Genomic DNA, 22,411 nt, shown 5'->3' on the forward strand with positions numbered 1-22,411 from the left:
TTCTGAAGTTTTTCCCTCTGCTGATTCCCGTTCCTTATTTAAATTATGTCGGATTAACCTTTCTGATCTATAGAAGGGTCATCGTCCTGAACCGTTAACCCGAGCTTCCCTTCTCCACAGATGCTGCCGGACCTGCTGAGTCATTCCAGCATTTTCAGTTTTATTTTTTTCTATATTTTATCCCTTTCACTTCTGACGGTCGCCGTTGAAACTTCCAGATTAGCGCTCAGTTTTTATTTGTGTTTCAGTTCGGTTTATTTGAATTAATATAAATTGTGTCCTGAGAAATCAGACAGAAATATTGCGCAATGTAGAGTGAAATATAATGGGGCAACTTTCGATTGAGCAAAACAAATACTTTATTATGAATCAATTGTCTAATTTTTCACTAACAAAATATGAAAAAATACGAGATTAGAAGTTACAGAGAGAAACTATTTCCTCACATTGCACATTGTCCTGAATCTGCAACAACGACAGATAATGTGAATTTGTTCCACTCTGTTACAGTTCTCACTTATGGCCAGTAGATGTCAGACTGTATGTGAGTGTGGGATTAATTCTCTGCCTGTCGGTCTCTGGTACCGTATATGAGTGTGATGTTCAATCTATATCCATCAGCCTCCAGTACATTCTGTGAGTGTGAGATTCATTCTGTATCTGTCAATCTCTGGGAATGTGTATGAGTGTGGGTTTCATTCTGTGACTGGCAGTCTCTGATATTTTATCACAGTGTGGGATTCATTCTGTAACTCAGTCTCTGGGCAAAGTGCAAGTCTGGATTCCTTCTGTGATGTTATTTCAGGTTACAGTATGTTGCTTGAAACTGTTTCTTTAATTCATTAATGTATGCAAATCTTTCATCCAGCATTAATTTGTAAATATGGATACACTTTTGGATTTTGTTTAAATCAAACAACGTGTGTGAGTTTTGTTGTAGGATTACATCTTAATCTCTGTGAAGATAATTTACATTTCAATCTTTTACTGTGAAATTATTGGACTGGTATTTATTGTGTAGCTCAGTCTGGGCTAATGGAATTGATATTGTATCTTTCAATCTGACACTGTATGAGATTTTTGGACTGGTATGTAATGTGTGGTTCAGCCTGTACTAATGGAATTGACACTCTTAACTTTCAGTCAGACACTGCGAGAGATTTTTGGACTGGTTTCCAATGTGTAGCTGAGTCTACACTAATTGGATTCACACTGTCTGTTTCAGTATGATGATGTATGAGAATTTTGGACGGTATATAATGTGTAGCTCAGTCTGCACTAATGGAATTCATACTGTACCTTTCAGTCTGACACTGTGCAATACATTTAGACTGGTTTGTAAGGTGTAGCTCAGTCTGCACTAATGGAATTAATACTGTATCTTCCAGTCAGATACTGTGTGAGATTTGTGTACTGGTATGTAACGTGTCGGTCAGTCTGTACTAACAAAATCGATACTATATCTTTCAGTCTAATACTGCATGAGAATTTTGGACTGGTATATAATGTGCAGCTCAATCTGCACTAATGGGATTGATACTGTATCTTTCAACCTGACACTGAGATTTTTGGACTGGTATGTGATGTGTTGCTCAGTCTGCTCTAATGGGATTGATACATTGTCTTTCAATCTGATACTGTTTGAGAATTTTGGACTGGTATCTAATGTGTACCTCAGTCTGCAGTAAAGGAATTGAAACTGTACATTTCATTCTGAAACTGTGAGGATTTTGTACAAAAATGTGAGTCAAATAAGGGTAACATCTGAACTGGTATCCAATTTGTATCTCAGTGTACAATATTGTCATGAATACTGCATCTTTAAACTCATAATGTGTGTGAGTTGTGGGCTGGTATTTAATTTGAATCTTGGAGTACACTATTGGGATTCATTCTGTACCTATCAATTGGTACCGTGTTCTATCTGGTAGTTAATTTGTAGCTAAGGCTGAACTAATGTGAGATTGACACAGTGCCTTTCAATCTGATACTGGGTGTGATTTTGGACTGGGAATTATTTATCTGCCAGTCAGCTCTACAGAGTTGTTGTGATATGGAAATTCCGTCTGTCTCTCCTGCTCTGTTTGACTGTTGGATTGGGATCAGTGTGGGACTGACTATTTCTGCTGTCTGAGACTGTGGGACTGATGACCTGTCTGTATCTGTGTGCTCTGTGAGTGATATTATACATACTGTGTGTGAGAAGGAGCTGGCTGCACTGTTCCTTGTGCCTCGAGTGGAGTAAACATCACACTGATTCCGGGTTCTTCAAGGATTTGCCTGTCGGAAGAAAAAGTATCTCTTGTAATTCAAGAACAGGTGAGGTAGAAAATACAAAAGTGATCGATTGAATCTCTCTGTTAATAATCATTGTAATATCCACAAATGAAAACCAGTGATACAAACAGTGTCAGTGTCTGACTCCACTGCAGTACTGCAGCACTCAGCTTCTGCACACCAGGTGTGTTGGGCTGTTTTAAAATAATTTTGTGACGTCCAGGCACAATCCAACCACTGCACTGATCAATGAATGGGACTACCCGATGGGGCAGGGATCTTTGCACATATCAGATTTCTATTTCCCTCTCCCTTGGGACTAACTGTTCAACCAAATCAAAACAACAACTGTTTAAAATGTGTCCTTCAAACTTCTCACCTGATGCCTGCAATAGATGCTCTTTGTATAACTCCCCACATCCTTACTCTCCGGCTCTGTTTACTGTTCATTAACAAACACTAAAGGTTAATGGGCAGGTTTAAAAAAACAGATTTAATACCTGCCACCAATCACAAACACGCTCACACTGCACATTGTCCGGTTTCAGCAATTTGTTCCGAACTGTTGCAGTTCTGCTTCCGGCCAGTAGATGTCCCCAAACCCCGGGTCATTGAAGTTTACAGATGAGAGAGGGACAGAAGATAAACTCATTCTTCACATTATATTGCACGGGTGGGATTTAGAAAACGTGAGAATGGAGACGAGCTGCAAGTACATTTTGTTAGACCAAACATTAGTTATAATAGTGTGTTAAATTCTTGTAATTGATTTACGGGGTACAGTCAATACCGAGGAAGACTGGGACAAAATAAACTTGCAGAATGGCAGTGGAAATGGCCATTGAATTTCAATATAGAAAGGTGTGAGGTGGGGCATTTCACTAAGGGGAATAAGGAGGCCACATACTGCTTGGAAAATACGAGTCTAAATGGGGTAGAGGAGCAATGTAAATCGTGTCGTGAGAAATCAGAGAGAAATACTGCGCAATGTGCAGTGAAATATAATGGGGCAAATTCACAACTATCGAATGAGTGAAACAAAAACTTTATTATGAATCAATTGTATTCATTTTTCATCGTCAAAAAGTGCAAAAATACGAGAGTAAACGTTACAGGCAGAAACTCCCCTCACATTGCACACTGTCCTCTTTCTGTCACCATGACAGACAATGTGAATCTGTTCCCTCATTACAGTTGTCGCTTACCACCAGCAGAGGTCAGTCTCTGGTACTGTATATGAGACTGGAATTTATTCTGTATCTGTATCTCTGGTACTGTGTATGAGAGTGGGGTGTATTCTGTATCTGTCAGTCTCCAGGTACTACATATAAGTGATGCATTCATTCTGTACCTGTCAGTCTCTGGTACTGTCTGTGTGTGCGATACATTCTGTATCTGCCATTCTCTGCTACTTTATCTCAGTTTGGGATTCATTCTGTAATTCAATGTCTGTGACAATGTGCAAGTCTGGATTCATTATGTATTCTTATTTCAGTTTACAATATTGTATTGAAACTTTATCTTTAAGACTTTAAATTATATACAGTTTTTCATCGAGCATTTAATTTGTTAATGTGGATACACATTTTGATTTTCTTGAATCAAACGACATGTGTGAGTTTTGGAGTATTATTACATCTTAATCTCTGAACTCTATTGTGAATGATAATGTACCTTTCAATCTGTTCACGATGAAATTACTGGACTGATATGTAATGTGTAGTTCAGTCTGCAATAATGGGATTAATTGTGTATCTGAGTCTAACACTGTATGAGATTTTTGGACTGGTATGTAATATGTAGCTCAGCCTGCACGAAATGAATTGATATTGTATCTATCAGTCTGATACTGTATTACATTTTTGGACTGGAATGCAATGTACAGCTCAGTCTGCACTAATGGAATCGATACTGAATCTTTCAATGTGATACTGTATGAGATTTTTGGACTGGTGAGTAACGTGTAGCTCAGTCTGTGCTAATGGAATTGATATTGTATCTTTGAGTCTGATAGGGTATGAGATTCTTGGACTGCTATATAATGTGTGGCTCAGTCTGCACTAATTGAATCGATTCAATATCTTTCAGTCTAATATTCTATGAGATTGTTTGTTTTTATTCATTCACGGGATGTGGGCGTCGCTGGCAAGGCCGGCATTTATTGCCCATCCCTAATTGCCCTCGAGAAGGTGGTGGTGAGCCGCCTTCTTGAACCGTTTGACTGATATATAATGTTGAGCTCAGGCAGTGCTAATAGAATTTAAATTAGATCTTCCAGTCTGATCATTTGTGATTTTTGGACTCATATGTAATATGCAGCTCAGTCTGCACTAATGATACTGTATCTTTCAATCTGCCACTATGAGATCTTTGGACTGGTCTGTAAAGTGTAACTCAGTCTGCAGTAATGTGACTGTGCCATTCATTCTGTATCTGTCAGTTTGTGGTACTGTGTGTGAGTGTGGGATTCATTCTGTGTCTGTCAATCTCTGTACTGTGTGTGAGTGTGGGATTCATTCTGTATCTTCAGGTCTCAGGTACTGTGTGTGAGTGTGGGTTTCATTCTGTATCTGCAGGTCTCTGGTGCTGTGTGTGAGTGTGGGATTCATTCTGGATCTGTCAGTCTCTGGTGCTGTGTGTGAGTATGTGATTCATTCTGGATCTGTCAGTCTCTGGTGCTGTGTGTGAGTATGTGATTCATTCTGGATCTGTCAGTCTCTGGTGCTGTGCGTGAGTATGTGATTCATTCTGGATCTGTCAGTCTCTGGTGCTGTGTGGGATTCATTCTGGATCTGTCAGTCTCTGGTACTGTGTGTGAATGAGGGATTCATTCTGTATCTGCCATTATCTGCTACATTATCTCAGTGTGGGATTCATTCTGTAATTCAGTCTCTGAGACAATGTGCAAGTCTGAATTCATTCTGTATTTTTATTTCAGTTCACAGTATCGGATTTGAAACTGTATCTTTAATAATTTAAATTATATACAGTTCTTTGTCTAGTGTTTAATTTGTAAATATGGACACACTTCTCGACTTTCTTGAATCAAACATGTGTGAGTTTTGGAGTAGTATTACATTTTTATCATTCAAAATAGAGTTCAGAGATTATGTACCTTTCAATCTGTTCACAGTGAAATTATTGGATTGGTATGTAATGTTTAGCTCAGTCTGCAATAATGGGATTAATTCTGTATCTCAATCTAATATTGTATGAGATTTTTGGACTGGTATGTAATATGTAGCTCAGCCTGCACTAAAGGAATTGATACTGCATCTATCAGTCTGACGCTGTATTAGATTTTTGGACAGGAATGTGATGTGTCGCTCAGTCTTCAATAATGGAAGTGATACTGAATCTTTCAATCTGATATTCTATGTGATTTTTGGACTGGTGAGTAACATGGAGCTCAGTACGTGCTATGGAATTGATATTGTATCTTTGAGTCTGATAGGGTATGAGATTCTTGGACTGCTATATAATGTGTGGCTCAGTCTGCACTGATGGAATTGATACTGTATCTTTCAGTCTAATACTGTATGGGATTTTCAGTCCGGTATGTAATGTACAGGTCAGGCAGTGCTAATTGAATTGATACTGTATCTTCCAGTCTGATCATTTATGAGGTTTTTGGACTCGTATGTAATGTGTAGCTCAATCTGAACCAATGGTATTGGTACTGTTTATTTCCGTATAATACTATATGAGTATTTACTAATATATCTAATATGTAGCTCAGTCTGCACTAATGGAATTTATACTGTATCTTTCAATCTGACACCATGATATCTTTGAACTGGTATGTAAAATGTAACTCAGTCTGCAGTAGTGTGATTGTGAGATTCATCTGTGACTGTCAGTCCCTGATACTCTGTGAGTGTGGGATTCATTCTGTGTCTGGCAACTTCTAGTACTGTATGTGAGCATGGGATTCTTTCTGCATCTGTCAGTCTCTGGAACGATATGTGAGTGTGGGATTCATTCTGTATCTGTCCATAATTATTCTCTCAGATTACATTATGGTGTTCAATACTGTAGCTTTAATATCTTAATGCTTAAGTAGTTGTTCTCATTATTTAATTGGTAAATATGGATACACTTTAGGATTTTATGCTGGAGGTTTTAATCAGATAATTTGTGTGATTTTGGATTAGAATTAAATCTGTATCTCTGTGAGCAATATTGTGAATGATAATATATCTTTCAACCTGATATAGTGACATTTTTGAATTGGTATATAATGTGTAGATCTGACTGCACTAAAGGAATTGATACTGCCTCTTTAAGTTTTATTTTATAAGATTTTTGGACTCTTGTGTAATGTGTATCTCGGTCTGTGCGAATAGAATTGATACTGTATCTTTAAATCTCTCGATACCTGTTTATAATAAACTCATAGTATATGTGTTTCTCAGGTTACACTGTCACAGCATTGCTCAATCTGATAATGTACATGAGTTTTGGACTTGCAATTTGTATTCGAATGGCACACAATTCGAATGGATACTTCATGTATTAAACTCACGTGTGTGTGTGAGAGAGTTTTGGGCTCGCATACAATTGGAATCTTGGGGTATCTGGGATTTAATTCATGGCGAAAGTTGTCCTTTTTTGAAATTGACAATCTGAAAGCATGACTTTGGACTGGGATTTTTGTACCCACCTGTCAGCGGGACTGAGTTCGGGGGAAATGGAACAGCGTCTGCCTCACCTGCACTGTTTGAATGTTGGATTGAAAATGTGTCTCTGGAACGTGGGATCAGTGTGGGACTGACTACTTCTGCTGTCTGAGACTGTGGAACTGATGATCTCTCTGTGCTCTGTGAGTAATAATGTACTTACTGTGTGTGAGAAGGAGCTGGCTGCACTGTTCCTTTGCCTCGGATGGAGGAAACTTCACTTTCATTCTGGCTCCTTCAAGGGTTTGCCTGCAGAAAGAAACATATATCTTGTAACTCAAGAACAGGTGAGGTCGAAAATACAGAAGTGATCAGTTAAATATCTGTTAATAATTATTTTGAATATCCACAAATGAAAACCAGTGATACAAACGGTGTTATTGTCTGACTCCACTGCAGCACTCAGCTTCTGCACACCAGGTGTGTTGGGCGATTTTAAAACAATTTAGTGACATCCAGACACAACCCAACCCCTCCACTGATCAATGAATGGGACTACCCGATGGGGCAGGGACCTTTGGACAGGTCAGGTTTCTCATCTCCTCTCCCATGGGACAAACCGTTCAACTGAAAGCAAACAACCGCTGTTTGAATTGTGACCTTAACACTTCTCACCTGATGCCTGCAATAGACGCTCTTTGTATAACGCCCCACATCCTTACTGTCCGGCTCTGTTTCAACTCTTCACTGTCCAATAACAATAAAAAGGGTGAGACTGGAGCTAAACCAGGAACATTCACTACTGGTTTGGGGAGAGAAAGCAGCAATGATTTTAAATAGCAGGTTCTTCCCATTCTCTCCCCCTTACCCTGGACACACCTTGTTCACACACAGCCCGAGAATGACCTCTCCCTTCCCCCGCTCACTCCATGTTCCGGGACCAGTTCCTGATCCACTCCGCCTCTTACAAACAGCCCCCGGACTCCCCCTGACCTGCCCCCGGACTCAATGCCGATCTCTGAGCCCATCTGCGGACACGGTCCCGAAGCGATGAGCTGCTGTAACGAGGCTGCTCTTTGCTCCCTTCCCCCGGGGGCCGTGATCTCTCCATTCCCGGCTGTTTTAAACCATCTTCTTCCGCTCACTGAGGGAATGGCGCCCACAGGCCGAGCTGGGGGAGGGCAGCGCGCATGCGCTCTTCTGCTCACCAACAACCAGCGCTGGGGGCGGGGCTGAGTCACGCATGCGCAGATATCTGGTTTAATTCCCAATACAAAAATCGATGGAAACTTTCCCCAATTGGAATTTTTCCGAGTCTGAGCAAAGGAAGTGGGTCTGGGGGAAAGGTCAGAGGGAATGGGGTCCACAGGCAGTGCAGGAACAGGCACCAGAATGGGAAACAGATGGGATTCCACCAGTGCCTAACGCTGGAATCCAGACTGACTTTACAATCTCTAACTATTAAACTAGATGTTTCCATCCCTGCTGTTTCTCTCGGTATCTTTTGATGGTAAAGAGTCTTTCAGAGATAAAGTGGGCGGTTCTGAAATGAACCTATGGATTCTGTTCATTCGTGGCCCCTTTAATGATAAAACTGATGCGAGGATTTCTCAAACCAATCCTGGAGAAACAGACGAGGAAAGAGTGATTCGGTGTGTTTGTTGGGACCGTATAGGATTCATATCTGACAGTAAAAGACACAGATTAACTTAACCGGAGTGAAACTCTCGGTCAATGAGAGTTATACCAAAAGGCCCTGAGCTGCATAACTGCAGATGGTAGAACAGGCAAAAGAGGGTTAAATGTCGCCCATTGTTTTTGTCACTCTCTGCACTGTCCCTGAGTGTGGGATTAATAGCGTGTCTGTCTCTGGTACAATAACAGTGAGAGATGAGACCAGATCTTTTGTCTCTCCAACGGGATCTTTCTGGATAAAACGCAACTTTGCAGGTCAGACTGGACAAATACTGTTTATGTCTGTCGTTCTCTCTCTCTCTGGTGCTGTCTCCGTATGTTGGATACTGTTAGCAAGCGTGATATAGACACACTGATTGGAAGTGCAAGACTGACAGTGTGTGTTTGTCTCTCTCCAGTGCAGAACATGAAGGTGGGAGACCGTCTGATATAAAACAGAGAGAATGAGATGTCCGGGCCGGGCCTCACTGTAACTGGGGATGTGTTTGGCTCCAGTCCCAGTTCATGGTCATTTTCTTTTCACAGATTCAGGGCGAGAGTCTCTGTGAGACGGTAACACTGGCGAAGAAATTCTGCGCCACAACTCAAACACCAACACACGAGATTCTCCAAATCAGCTGGAATAAGGTGTTTGTAAACTGCTGAACCCGTCTGGGAGGGGATGTGTGGGGAGATAGAATCGGGTCTGGGACTGAAATGGAAGGAGGCGGGTTGACTTGTTATCGAAGGGACTGTATTTAGGCAGGAATATTACATTCTGTTAATTGTAACGGAGTTTATATAAAAGCTCCGTGTTTCTGGGAATCCTTGAATATGAAGCCCGAGTCTGTAAGGGTTTGTGCGGAGCGCTGTGTTTCGGTTCTATTATCGATAAACGGTTTGAAATTGGCGGATGGAGAAAGCTGGAGGTGGTATTTTCATTCTCACAGTCGTTTCCAGGGGGATATGAGAGAGTAAACCAACTCAATATCAGAGTCACATTGAACATATCCATCTATATTCATAATACCAGACTTCTGTGGAACTAAATTGCTACCGCTTTTGGATGTTCCAGTTTTATTTTTAATCGGCTTTAATTTAATGCGGACAACACCTCGCGAAACTAGCCCACGGGAGGGCTGTTTTGCGAAATAGAAAAGCAATAATCGATACAGTAGCTCTTCTGAGGTTTGGGTTGAGGCACTTTGTTGTTACATTTTCCTGCGCCTGAATTTTGGGTGCTTGATGATGACACCGAGTGCCTGAAGTGGGACACGGTCCCTTCCCAGTAATACAGATCCTGACCATGATGGGAGCAATCGTTCTAACTAAACACAAATGATTTACGCTGTTGTTCTGGGTAAATGGTCCATTCTCACCCCTTCATCCTGTGATCACCGTCCAATAGTCAAAGGCGGCCATATTAGATCATTGCAATGTTCCAAACCCCATCTTATTTCAGGTTGTACAAAACTCGGTGCTGTTGCTTTAATTGTGGGGACCAACTCATTCCCACCCAGCCTCTGTATCCGCTCTCAGTCTCTCAACCCTTCCGGGTTTGTCCTTCTGTGAGTTGGAGCAAGTGATTCAGTCGCCGTTCCTCACAGCTCTCATGTCTCAAAGTAGCACTTCTTCGAAAATGGATACAACCGGCTTTTTACTGCTGTTTGGTGAGTCGTGAAACAATTTTATACCAATTCCCGGTCTGAGTGGGCAACTGTAAGCGGGAGAGTGCGACTGAACCAGGCGGTGTCCGAACTCCGGTATCTCAGTGGATGAAAGCAACTCATAATCTGGTGTGGAGCCCTCGACATTGGAAAGCATTCAGAGCGGTTGCTTGCTTGTGTTGAATTCTCTGCGGGTAACGGTGAGGGGAGTGTTACGGTGAGGGGACAATCTCTCTTCACATCGGTATTAAAGTATCTCGGATCGAGTTTTTCTTTGACAATTGAATCTATGAGAATATGTCTGTTAAAACCTACAGCTTTGACCAACTGTTGGTCACCTGACCTAATATCTCCTTTCGCGGCTCGGTGTCACATTTTGTTTGATAACGCTCCTCTGAGGCGCCTTGAGACGGGGTGAAAAGGGGAGATATTGGTCTCCCGATTGCCCAGTTACTGTCTACAGTGTAGAAGTAAGATATATATATAAGGAAAATTCAACGATCAACATCCACTGAGTTTGCTGATCTCCATCAAGGGGCGGGGAGGGGGGTGCGGGGTGGGGATTGGTGATAGCAGCGATACCAGTGGGCTCAGTGCCCCAAAGCCATTGAATGAAATATCGGCCAAGTGTCGCCTTATCGCATCTTATTGCATCTCGGACGAGCCCTGCTATTTCTGGCGGGGCAGTGGGACTCGCTTCATTGCTCATGTCTGGAGCCGGCGCGGACTCGATGGGCCGAATGACCTGCTGCCGTGCTGTAACCTTCTCTGATTCCATGATTCTATGATACCATATGTTCCATGCTTGGAAGTGAGCATGCGCGTTAGGAGGGTACAGTTATCCAGGGGTCACCACGGCTGACCTCAGGTCAATCAACCCCCTGCACTCAGACATGAGCAGATAATGCGGTGGGGTATTGGAGGGCGGCCCTGAGCAACTCCCTTCGTGAATACACCTCTTTGGGGGAGATAGAGAGAAAAAGGGGAGAAGAAAAATTTGAACACATTCAGTGGATAATCGAGTAAATATATTTATAGTTATTCAGTTGGTGTTGAGACAGTGTTCCTTCTGTCAGAGGTTAAGTTCCTCTTTCTTTGAACTCACTCTCCTCTGAGTTGAAATCGCTTTCTTCCGCCATGAAGCCAACTGCTCTTACTGTTCTCTTCAGTACTGGCCATTTTCAGTTTGCTTGCTTATTTTTCATTCTCTATTCCATCTTGCATCTCGATTTTAGGGGTTTTGTGATATTTATGTGCGTGTGTGTACTGTCTGTACAACTAAATGTTTCTGGTGAATAACTCAGGCGGCATTCAGCTCTAGGAATTCATTTTAACTCCACTTCCTCCTTCAGTGTGCTACAATTGACCATGTCACTAAGATACAGATCTACACAGTGGGTGGAGACTAATGTTCCTCAATAAACACAGTGCTGCAGCTGCAAGTTGGGCTCAGCATTAACCCCTTATATCCAACTTTTCATGCTGTTTTGTGTAATTAGACCCAAGGGCACCTATTGATAATTACCATGGATTAATGGAATTAGTTACAAATTTACTCCTCTCGATCGACCTTATTCAGTTATGATGGTGAAATGGAGAACAAGGGGGCACAATCTGATATATCCCCTTATTGCTAGCTTAGGAGATATTAGGTGGAATATTAAACATCTCTATCGATTTCAAGTGAATTCAATTCAATTTTATTAATAAATGAATGCCTGATAATCAGTGTGCTCCTGCACCACTATTAGGGGTGGATTTCAAAGAATTAATTAATTACTCGGTTAAAAGCCTATCAGAAAGATTGCCACAATGTATTTTCATTCAATATATTTCAACACATTCTTGGTTCTGCTACAATGTTCTTACTGTCAGGGGTTCCCATTCTGTTTGAGTGTTGTCCCTAAATAGATCCCCTTAATTATAGCTTCGGAGATGTCAGTTGCAATATTAAATATTTTTATTCATTTTAAGTCTCTTGAATTGTATTTTATTAATAAATGAATGCCTGAGAATATATCTGTTACTGCACCTCTAATATTGGTTGCTTTCAAAGAATTAATGAATATAACCATCGGTTGGAAGAAAATCAGAAAGATTGGCACAATGAATTTTCATTCAGTGTGTTTAAACGCATTCTTGTTCTGCTGACTGTCCTTACTGTCAGCGGTTAAACTTCCTCTTTGTCCGAGGTGAAGCGCTTCTGAGCTGAAACCATTGGCTTCCGTTCTAAGTATTTGATATCACTGTTAAATTCTGCCTGCAATATTTTCAGATTCTTTACTTATTCATGTTCAATTTACTTCCTCCTTCCATACCGTTCACCCGAATTGTGACATTTGTGACAATGAGTAAACTGTTTGTAAAAGTATCGGTTCCCAGTGAGTTCAAACACCATTCTGTTCTCATTATTTAGACTCCACCTCCTCCTTCAGTATGTTGCAATTGACCACATCACTGAGATATAGATCTGCACAGTGGGTGGAGACTAATGTCCTTCAACAAACACAGTGCTACTGCTGGCCGTTGCTCAGAAAAAAATAATGAAAGGTTTTAATCGAGAAGTTGGGGAGAGACTGTTTCCACTGGTAGGAGGGTCGGAATTTACCGTTTAATTTCCAACTATCACCTTCAAAGATTTGTGTATGTGAATCCCCAGGTCTCTCTGTTGATGCTCCCGCTGTGCAATTTAATCATTTAGGTAATATTGCCTCTTCTCACTCTTCTTTCCAAAATACAGCACTTCACACTTCTCTACATTAAATGTCATCTGCCATGTGTTTCCCCATTTCACCAATCTACCAATGTCCTCTTGAGCTCTGCCAATATCCTTCTCATTGCTTACTAAAATTTCAAGTTGACAAGAATCATAGAATCATTGAATCTTACAACGTGGAAGGAGGCCTTTCGGCCCGTCGAGTCTATGCTGGCTCCTTGAACGAGCTATCCAAATTAGTAACACACCCCAATTATTTTCTCCATGACCCTGCAAATTAGTCCCCTTCAAGTACATGTCCAATTGCACTTTGAAAGTTCCTATGGAATCTGCTTCCATCACCCTTTCAGGTAGTGTGTTCCAGATCTTCGCAAACCTCTTTATGTAAACATTTCTCCTCATTTCCCTCTAGTTCTTTTGCCAACTCTTTGAAATCTGTGACCTCTGGTTAAAGACCACTTGCCAGCGGAAAAAGTTTAACTCTAGTTTCTCGATCAAAGCCCCTCATTATTTTGAATACCTCTATTAGGTCTGCCTTTACACTTACCTGGTCTCAGAAGAACAACCCCAGCTTCTCCAATCTCTCCACATAACTGAAAACCCTCATCCCTGGTATCATCCGGGTAAATCTCCTCTTTACCCTCTCGAAGACCTTGACATCCTTCCTAAAGTGTGGTGCCCAGAGTTGTACACTGCCAAGGCCTCGGTCACTTCCTTGCAACCATCATAACCCACATCTCCTTACTTACTTCAAATCAAATTACTTCAGCGTTCCAACTTTGGAATAAACACTTTCACACTCCCTGTTGCCTAGACTTTGACCCGCCATTTGTCATCATACTTCTGCAGCTGTGTAACTTCTCAACCACTCATGTTCTTCAACCGTTGATGCCTTTGCCCCGATTAAAACGTTTACTCTCTTCTATCCTGATCGTTCCTGCTGGTTTAATTCCAAGGGGTGCAGACTTGAGCATATCTGGACCACAACTGGTTCAGCCATCCATCACCAGATATGGCTGACCCAGAATTAGAACAAGCACTATGTCCTCTCTGAAAACCGCCTGCTGCTCCAGAATGACCCTGGGGACCAAAGATAACCTCCAGCTTCTTTTTCCCACAACACACAATCTCCATAAATCTCTTTCCCAGCCCCCTCCACACTCTCCTCCAACAACAAATACGAGGACCGAGTGAACTTCATGAAGTCTTACAGCACAGAGGAAGGCCTTTCGGCTCGTCATGCATGTGCCAGCTTTTAAATGAGCTATCCAATTAATCCCACTCCCCTGATCTTTCACCATCTCTCAGCAGTTTTTCCCTTTTCAACTTTCTATCCAATCCACTTTTGGAAGTTACTATTGAATCTGCTTCCACCACCATTCCAGATCAGAACAACTTGCGGTGTAACAACATTTATCCTCATTTCCTTCTGGTTCTTTTGCCAATTAACATAAATCTCTATCCTCTGATTCCCGACCCTCCTGCCAGTGGAAACAGTTTCTCACTACACACTCGAACAAAACCCCTCATAATTTTGAACACCCCTATTAAATCTCCACTTAACCTTCTCTGCTCTCAGGAGAACAATCCCAGTTTTTCCAGTCTCTCTACATAACCGAAGTCACTAAGATTAAGACCATCCATTCAGATGCCGATGCTGCATCCCACAATTCCAAATATCACCAAGCCCAACCTCTCCTAAGGCTCCCCCATCATCCAGCCCTGATCCTGAGCCTTTTTCGAGTTTCCCTCCGATCTCCACGCATGTACTTTCCGAGCTGAGCTTGCCCATTAGACCCACCTCCTGCTCCCTTGACCTTATTCGGTGGAAACAGCTGACTACCCAACTTCCATTCCGGGCCCCAAACCAGGTGAAATTGTGAATGGTCAGTTTCCTCAGGTACTGTCCTCCTCTTGCCGTGAGACTGTTTGTTTCCTCTGCTTTCTCCCATTCTGATTGAATGCTGTACCTAAATACATCTCCTTATTCATGGCTTAGGCGATATTAGTTGCAATATTAAATATGTCAACGTATTTTAAGTGAATTGAATTGAATTTATTAATAAATCAATGACCATGAATAAGTCTGTTACTACACCTCGAATATTGGTGGTTTTCAAATAATTAAATAATTATTTGAAATTAACTTTCAGTTGAAAGCATATCAGAAAGATTAACACAGTGAATTTACGTTCAAAATGTTTAACCTCAGGTTTCCTTTTTATGTATTTGCTCTCACTGGTAACTTCAACCTGATGTTATATAGAATTTACAGCATGGAAACAGTCCATTCGGCGTAACTGGTCTGTGCCGGTGTTTATGCTCCACGCGAGTCTCGCCCCATCCGACATCAGCTAACCCGATCAGCATTTCCTTCTACACCTTTATCTCTCATGTACCTATCTAGCCTCCCCTTAAAGGCATCTATACTATTCGCCCCAACTACTCCATGTGGTAACAAGTTTCACATTCTCACCACTCTCTGTGTAAAGAAGTTTCTCCTGAATTCCCTATTGGATTTATTGTGACTATTCTATATTTAGGGCTCCTGGATTTGGACTGTCTCACAAGTGGAAATATCTTCTCTACGATTACCCTATCGAACCACTTTATAATGTTTAAAACCTCTATCATGTCACCCCTCAGCCTTCTCTTTCCTCGAGAAAAGATCCCCAGCATGTTCAATCTTTCCTGATGGGCGTAACCACTCAGTTCTGGCTTCATTCTTGTAAATCTTTTTTGCACCTTCTACACTGCCTCTGCATCCTTTTTTTAATATGGCGACCAGAAGTGTGCACAGTATTCTAAGTGTGGTCTAACCAAGGTTCTATATAAGTTTAACATAACTCATCTGCTTTTCAATTCTATTGCTCTAGAAATGAACCCCAGTGCTTTGTTTGCAATTTATGGCCTTGTTAACTTTATTTGCTGCTGTTAATGATTTGTGAATCTGTACCCCGACATTGCTTCGCTCCTGTGTCCAATTTAGACGCTTATTTTCCAGGGAGTACGTGGCCTCCTTAATCCTTCTACCAAAATGTACCATATAATATTTTCAAATTCTTTACTTATTTGTCTTGTATTTTTAGTCCTCCCTCCAAAGCGATGACACTCATATTATGATGTTCGTGACAGTGAGTAAAGTGTCTCTCAAAGTACCGGTTTCCAGTGGATTCTAACACCATTCGGTTCTCATTATTTAGACTCCACTTCCTCTTTCAGTATGCTAGAGCTGACCATATCACTGAGATATAGATCTGCACAGTGGGTGGAGACTAATGTCCTTCAATAAACTCAGTGCTGCAGTTGCCCGTTGGAATCAGCATGAAGCTTTTAATCCCCGATGTTTCCATATCAATTCCCACCGTTAATGCATCCATCCATCCATCCCATAATAGAGCTCCGACACTTCTAATGCAATTCTGTTTCATGGTGTGGAGATGTGGGAATCTGTAAAAATGCACAATGTTTGGACACACACCCAACCCAGCTGCTTTCCTTTATCTTTCAGTGACGGTTTCACTCAGTCCCAAACCGGGGCTTTTGTTTATTTTGAAGAACTTTTCACGCTGTTTTGTGTCAATAGGCTCAAGGCCACCTTTTGAAAGTGACCATGGATTATTGGAATTATTTGCAAACGGACATCTCGATAGACCTCACTGTGTACACAAATTCTCCTCATCTCGCCTCTGGTTCTTTTGCCAATAATTTTCAATCTGACCCTCTGGCCACCGACTCTTCTGCCAGTGGAAACATGTTCTCCTTATTTACTCTATCAAAACCCTTCATGATTTTGAACACCTCTATTAAATGGCCCTTTAACATTCTCTGCTCGAAGGAGAACAATTCCAGAGTCTCTAGTCTCTCCGATTAATTGACGTTCCCTAGCCTTGATATCATTCCAATAAATTTCCTCTGTACCTTCTGTAAGGTCTTGACATCCTTCCTAAAATGTGGTGCCCAGAATTGGACGCAACACTTCAGCTGCGGTCAAAACAATGATTTATAAAGGTTTAGCATAACCTCTTTGCTTCTTTTCCCTATACCTCTATTTTTAAAGCCAATGATCCTATAAGTTTTATTTAACAGATTTATTGACTTGTACTGCCACCTTTCATGATTTGTGTACATACACCCCCAGGTCTGTCTGTTCCTGCAACACCTTTAAAATTGCACTATTTAGTTTATATTGCCTCGCCTCATTCTTCCTCCCAAAATGCATCTCTTCACACGTCTCTGTATTAAATGTCATCTGCCATGTGTCTGCCCATTTTATTAGCAGTCTGTCTGAAGTCTGCTACTATCCTCCTCACTGCTAACTACAATTTCAAGTTGACTACATTTTCAACCGAGCTACAAGGTGACGACTTTTTAAATAAATATTTTTGAATATTATCCTCCCCTTCTTTGAAGCACGTCTCTGTTATTGCGACTAGATCATAGTCCCATGTGGCGACTTGAGGCTGCAGCTCACGAACTTTATTTACAACGCTACGTGTGTTTTCTTTATTCCTTCATGGGATGTGTGCATCGCTGGCGAGGCCGGCATTTATTGCCCATCCCTAATTGCCCTTGAGATGGTGGTGGTGAGCCGCCGCCTTGAAACGCTGCAGTCCGTGTGGTGAAGGTTCACCCACGGTGCTGTTAGGACGGGAGTTCCAGGATTTCGACCCAGCGACGATGAAGGAACGGTGATATATTTCCAAGTCGGGATAGTGTGTGACTTGGAAGGGGAACGTGCAGGTGCTGTTGTTCCTATATACCTGCTGCTCTTGTCCTTTTAGGTGGTCCAGGTCGCGGGTTTGGGAGGTGCTGTCGAAGAAGCCTTGGCGAGTTGCTGCAGTGCATCCTGTGGACTGTACACACTGCAGCCACTGTGCGCCGGTGGTTAAGGGAGTGAATGTTTAGGGTGATGGATGGGGTGCCAATCAAGCGGGCTGCTTTGTCCTGGGTGGTGACGACCTTCTTGAGTGTTGTTGGAGCTGCACCCATCCAGGCAAGTGGAGAGTATTCCATCACACTCCTGACTTGTGCCTTGTCGATGGTGCAAAGGCTTTGGGGAGTCAGGAGGTGGGTCACCCGTTGCAGAATACCCAGCCTCTGACCTGCTTTTGTCGCAACAGTATTTACGTGGCTGGACCATTTAAGTTTCTGGTCAATGGTGACCCCCAGGATGTTGATGGTGGGGGATTTGGCGATGGTAATGCCGTTGAATGTCAAGGGGAGGTGGTTAGACTCTCTCTTGTTGGAGATGGTCATTGCCTGGCAATTGTCTGGCGCGAATTTTCCTTGCCACTTATGAGTCCAAGCCTGGATGTTGTCCAGGTCTTGCTGCAAACGGGCTCGGATTGCTTCATTATTTGAGGGGATGCGAATGGAACTGAACACTGAGGAATCATCAGTGAACATCCCCATTTCTGACCTTATGATGGAGGGAAGGTCATTGATGAAGCAACTGAAGATGCTTGGGACTAAGACACTTCCCTGAGGAACTCCTGCAGCAATGCCCTGGGGCTGAGATGATTGGCCTCCAACAACCACTACCATCTTCCTTTGAGCTCGGTATGACTCCAGCCACTTGAGAGTTTCCCCCCTGATTCCCATTGACTTCAATTTTACGACGGCTCCTTGGTGCCACACTCGGTCAAATGCTGCCTTGATGTCAAGTGCAGTCACTCTCACCTCACCTCAGGAATTCAGCTCATTTGTCCATGTTTGGACCAAGGCTGTAATGAGGTCTGGAGTCGAGTGGTCCTGGCGGAACCCAAACTGAGCATCGGTGAGCAGGTTATTGGTGAGGAAGTGCCGCTTGATAGCACTGTCGACGACACCTTCCATCACTTTGCTTATGATTGAGAGTGGACTGATAGGGCGGTAATTGACCGGATTGGATTTGTCTTGCTTTTTGTGGACAGGACATACCTGTGTAATTTTCCACATTGTGGGGTTGATGCCAGTGTTGCAGCTGTACTTGAACAGCTTGGCGAGAGGCGCAGCTAGTTCTGCAACACCAGACTTCAGCACGACAGTCGGGATGTTGTCGGGGGCCATAGCCTTTGCTGTAGCCACTGCTCTCAGCCGTTTCTTGATATCACTTGGAGTGAATCGAATTGGCTGAAGACTGGCTTATGTGATGGTGGAGATATCAGGAGGAGGCTGAGATGGATCATCTACTCTGCACTTCTGGCTGAAGATGGTTGCAAACGCTTCAGCCTTGTCTTTTGCACTCATGTGCTGGACTCCACCATCATTGAGGATGGGGATGTTCACAGAGCCTCCTCCTCCCGTTGGTTGTTTAATTGTCCACCACCATTCACGACTGGATGTGGCAGGACTGCAGAGCTTTGATCTGAGCCGTTGGTTGTGAACTCGCTTAGCTCTGTCTGTAGCATGTTGCTTCCGCTGTTCAGCATGCATGTACTCCTGAGTTGTAGCTTCACCAGGGTGGCACCTCATTTTTAGGTACACCTGGTGCTGCCCCTGGCATGCTCTGCTACACCCTTCATTGAACTAGGATTGATCCCCTGGCTTGTTGGTAATGGTAGAGTGAGGAATATGCTGGGCCATGAGGTTACAGATTGTGCTGAAATACAATTCTGCTGCTGCCGCTGGCTCACATTGCCTCACGGATGCCCAGTTTTGAGCTGCTAGATCAAGAAGATAGATGAGGGCTGTGCAGTAGACGTGGTCTACATGGACTTTAGCAAAGCCTTTGACAAGGTACCGCATAGTCGGTTGTTAGATAAGGTTAGACCTCACGGGATCCAAGGTGAGGTAGCCAATTGGATACAAATTGGATTGACGGCAGAAGACAGAGGGTGGTTGTAGAGGGTTGTTATTCAAACTGGAGGCCTGTGACCAGCGGTGTGCCTCAGGGATCGGTGCTGGGTCCGCTGTTATTTGTTATTTATATTAATGATTTGGATGAGAATTTAGGAGGGATGGTTAGTAAGTTTGCAGATGACACCAAGATTGGTGGCATTGTGGACAGTGAAGAAGTTTATCTAGGATTGCAACGGGATCTTGATAAATTGGGCCAGTGGGCCGATGAATGGCAGATGGAGTTAAATTAAGATAAATGTGAGGTGATGCATTTTGGTAGATCGAATAGGGCCAGGACCTACTCCGTTAATGGGGAGAGTTAAAGAACAAAGAGATCCAGGAGTACAGGTTCATAGCTCCTTGAAAGTGGAGTCACAGGTGGATAGAGTGGTGAAGAAGGCATTCAGCATGCTTGGTTTCATTGGTCAGAACATTGAATACAGGAGTTGGGATGTCTTGTTGAAGTTGTACAAGACATTAGTAAGGCCACACTTGGAATACTGTGTACAGTTCTGGTCACCCTATTATAGAAAGGATATTATTAAACTAGAAAGAGTGCAGAAAAGATTTACTAGGATGCTACCGGGACTTGATGGTTTGACTTGTAGGGAGAGGTTGGATAGACGGAGACTTTTTTCCCTGGAGAGTAGGAGGTTTAGGGGTGATCTTATAGAAGTCTATAAAATAATGAGGGGCATAGATAAGGTCGATAGTCAAAATCTTTTCCCAAAGGTAGGTGAGTCTATAACGAGGGGGCATAGATTTAAGGTGAGAGGGGAGAGATACAAAAGGGTCCAGAGGGGCAATTTTTTCACTCAAAGGGTGGTGAGTGTCTGGAACGAGCTGCCAGAGGCAGTAGTAGAGGCGGGTACAATTTTGTCTTTTAAAAAGCATTTGGACAGTTACATGGGTAAGATGGGTATTGAGGGATATGGGCCAAGTGCAGGCAATTGGGACTAGCTTAGTGTTATAAACTGGGCGACATGGACATGTTGGGCCGAAGGGGCTGTTTCCATGTTGTAAACTTCTATGATTCTATGATTCTATGTTCTGAATCTATCCCATTTAGCACGTTGGTAGTGCCACACAACACGTTGGATGGTGTCCTCAGTGCGAACACGGGACTTCATCTCCACGAGGACGATGCGCATTTGCGACAGGTGGATTGGTGAGGACGAGGTCAAGCAGGTTTTCCCTCGTGTTGGTTCGCTCACCACCTGCCGCAGGCCCAGTCTGGCAGCTATTTCCTTTAGGACTCGGCCAGCTCAGTCTGTAGTGGTGCTACCGAGCCACTCTTGGTGATGGACATTGAATTCGCCCATCCTGAGTACATTTTGTGCCCTTGCTACCCTTAGTGCTTCCTCTAAGTGGTGCTCAACATGGAGGAGGACTGATTCATCAGCTGAGGGAGGACGGTAGGTGGTAATCAGCAGGAGGTTTCCTTGCCCATGTTTGACCTGATGCCATGAGATTTCATGGGTACCAGAGTCAATGTTGAGGACTCCCAGGCCCACTCCCTGCTTGGATTCCAGTTGAAGGAGCTGTCCACGACCGAGTGTTGCCGAATGGCACACTCCAAGGTCCAGGAGTATGTTCTGAGGGACGCACTGAAGTGAGGTGCTGCCTACGTATAGGTTCTTTGAGGAAAGGCGACCATGTAAGGACATGTCACTTTGTACGGTACAGAATGTATTAGAAGATCTGTACTGTGTTTTGAATTGTAATAATGAGATCTTAGTGTGCACGATCTGTATTGTATTGTTTTGAACGGTAATTGTGACATTTTCATTGAAATGTGTGCATCATTAAATTTTATGAAATAAAGCATATTTTGAAATTTTAATAAAATCTTGTGGCACAAACAGACCAATCACTAAATGTAGCGACGCAGGTTTACAAAAAGGCGAGTCAAACACTGGGGTTGAATTCTCGAGGGATAGAATTGATAAACAAAGAAGTTATGTTAAACTTGTGTGGAGCCTTGGTTCGGCCACACTTGGATTATTGTGCACAGTCTGTCTCCATAATATAGAAAGGATATACAGGGATTGGAGAGGGTGCAGAAAAGATTCACAGGGATGATACCAAAACTGAGCGGATATCCTAATCAGGAAAGGCTGAACAGGCTGGGACTCTTTTCTTTTGAAAAGAGAAGGCTGAGGGGTGACCTGATAGAAGTTTTTAAGATAATGACAGAATTTGGTCGGGTTGATGAAGAGAAAATGCTTCCACTTGGGAGGGAGTATAAAATTAAAGGGAATAAATATAAGACTGTCACTAATAAATCCAATATGGAATTCAGGTGAAACTTCTTTACCGAATGAGTGGTAAGAATGTGCAATGCGCTACCACAAGGAGTAGTTGAGGGAAATAACGTAGATGCATTTAAGGGGAAGGTAGATAAGCACAAGAGGCATAATGGAATATCGTATCCTGATAGGGTTCGATGGAGTAGGGAGGGAGGAGGCTCGTATGGAGCATACATGCTGGCATAAACAAGTTGGACCGAATGGCCTGCTTCTGTGCTGTAATTTCGAAGTAACTCGATGGAACTCAATGTAATATTTTGGGGGTGGTGGAAGAGCAGAGGGACCTGGGGGCGCATATTCACAAATCTTTGAAGGTGGCAGAGCAAG

General features: G+C 42.8%; 1 long non-coding RNA gene across 1 annotated transcript; it reads right to left on the reverse strand.

The window, feature by feature from the left end:
* Nucleotides 1-341: 341 nt before the first annotated feature.
* Nucleotides 342-8,070, reverse strand: LOC137318334 (uncharacterized). Its single transcript, XR_010961872.1, has 3 exons — nt 7,572-8,070; nt 7,120-7,205; nt 342-2,280 (listed from the first exon to the last, which is right to left on the reverse strand). It is a non-coding gene; the product is annotated as an uncharacterized lncRNA (long non-coding RNA).
* Between the last annotated feature and the right edge of the window lie 14,341 nt (nt 8,071-22,411).

Source organism: Heptranchias perlo, unplaced genomic scaffold (genome assembly GCF_035084215.1).
Source record: "Heptranchias perlo isolate sHepPer1 unplaced genomic scaffold, sHepPer1.hap1 HAP1_SCAFFOLD_70, whole genome shotgun sequence".
In the NCBI taxonomy this organism is placed as follows: Eukaryota; Metazoa; Chordata; class Chondrichthyes; order Hexanchiformes; family Hexanchidae; genus Heptranchias; species Heptranchias perlo.